This window comes from Aotus nancymaae, unplaced genomic scaffold, assembly GCF_030222135.1.
Source record: "Aotus nancymaae isolate 86718 unplaced genomic scaffold, 86718_ANA_hifiasm-v0.15.2.pri h1tg000007l, whole genome shotgun sequence".
Taxonomy (NCBI): domain Eukaryota; kingdom Metazoa; phylum Chordata; class Mammalia; order Primates; family Aotidae; genus Aotus; species Aotus nancymaae.
Window position 1 is genome coordinate 58,885,686 of NW_026988418.1, and position 1,669 is coordinate 58,887,354.

The 1,669-nt window shown below is 45.4% G+C and overlaps 1 non-coding gene across 1 annotated transcript; it reads right to left on the minus strand.

Annotated features, from left to right (window-relative positions):
- Positions 1-949: 949 nt before the first annotated feature.
- LOC135273549 (small nucleolar RNA U3) lies at positions 950-1,165 on the minus strand. The gene has a single exon (XR_010341330.1). It is a non-coding gene; the product is annotated as a small nucleolar RNA U3 (small nucleolar RNA).
- Positions 1,166-1,669: the final 504 nt, after the last annotated feature.

The following is a 1,669-nucleotide window of genomic DNA, read 5'->3' on the forward strand; positions in this document are numbered from 1 at the left end:
CAATATGTGGTAACTCATTTAATTTTTACAACAACCCTAGGAGGTAAAACTGTTGTCATCCCACTTTAAGAGGAGGAAACAGGCATAGAGGCAGTTAAATAATTTGTCAGGACCTCACAGCCAGTGAGGGGCAGAGACAAAAGTCACAACCCTGAAGAGTTATTTGCATGGAAGTCTGCGAGCAGTAGCAAAGGCACGGAGGTGCAAAGCAATACAAACTATCAGAGGAATTACAGGGAATTCCATGTATTTGGCATAAAGATAGGCTGCTTCATGGGAAGGGAAGGCAGACAAAGTTTCGAGGCATTGGGCAGGTTGTGTCTTGGTAAGAGGCGCATTAGTCTTGTCTCCTGAACTGGGGCATTTCCTCGAGCTCAGGGTCCACATCCAGACCCCATATTACCTAGTAAAACATATCCAGGCTGATGGGAGAAAATTTAAATATCTGTTATTATGTGTGATATAAGGCGTGTTACAGGGCTTAGCTCATGACTCAATAATTCTTTCTGCATCCCCTGACTTGATTCATGGATCACCAATCATGGAGTGTTCAGGCCTCTTATGCACAGCTCATGCTCTGTTCTGGGCAAAATGGAGTCTCTGCTTTATGTATCACTGACAGCAACTGTCTCTTTCAGCTTCAGTCTTCAGTCCCACCATCACAAAGCACATGGCGGGGCTGTCTTCCTTGCTCTCAGTGCAAACTCTGAGAGGATAGCATAACCCCAAGTAAACAGTTATGAAGGTAACTGCCACCCTAGGTCATGTGACACCTCCAAAGACAGATATAAATAGTTTTGGATTATCTGTTCCCCTACGGTTAACATATTCGTGTCCTTCTTACTCAAAGGTGACACTAAGCCCTGTGTGATGGGCAAAGGATTCTGGAATGATCAAATGGGCATTTGGTTTCTTTCTTTCTGTCTTCTTTTATAACGGTGAAATGGGAATCAATCAGACTGCATCTTCTCTCCCTTCTATTCTCTCTGAGATCAGAAAAGAACGATCATCAATGGCAAATGTAGTTGTAGCGAAGTAACACCTAGATCTGGCTTCACACGCCACAGAGAAAGCTGCACATCCTCCTCGTGCTTTCTGTGGCTCCTCACGCTGACAAACTTCTTTAGCCGCAAACCATATAAACGATCCCTGAAAGTATAGTCTTTCCATTTCTTCCTAATGGAATTGTGTTCTGCTCACCTCCACCTTGACAGTGCTTGGCAGCTTTGCCATGGGCTTCTCATTGCTGAGGCAGGAATTATAGGACTACTGGCCTCAGAAGCAGTGTGGTGAGGGAGAAAGAGTCTAAAATAAGGAGCCTAATATTGCATCATTGCCTAGTGGCAGGGATGGCAGAATGCTGTCACTCCCCCCAACCCCCATGCGCGTGGCAGACATCGCTAATCAATCACAGGCTCTTGCCTATGGAACCTGAGGAGCCTCAGACTCCTCAAAATGGCAGCCCTGAGTCACATCCCAGCTAATTGTACTTGGTTCTTGAAACAAAATGCATTTGTTATCCCCAACCTAATGATTAAAAAGCCGCAGTTTTGGAGTCACACAAATCTGAGTTTAAATTTTGGCTGTGTAATCTGAGCAAAGCTTCTGCTCTGACCATGATCACACCCCTCAGAGAGTGTGTGGGAAGGGCAAAGGGGGCAGCGTGTCT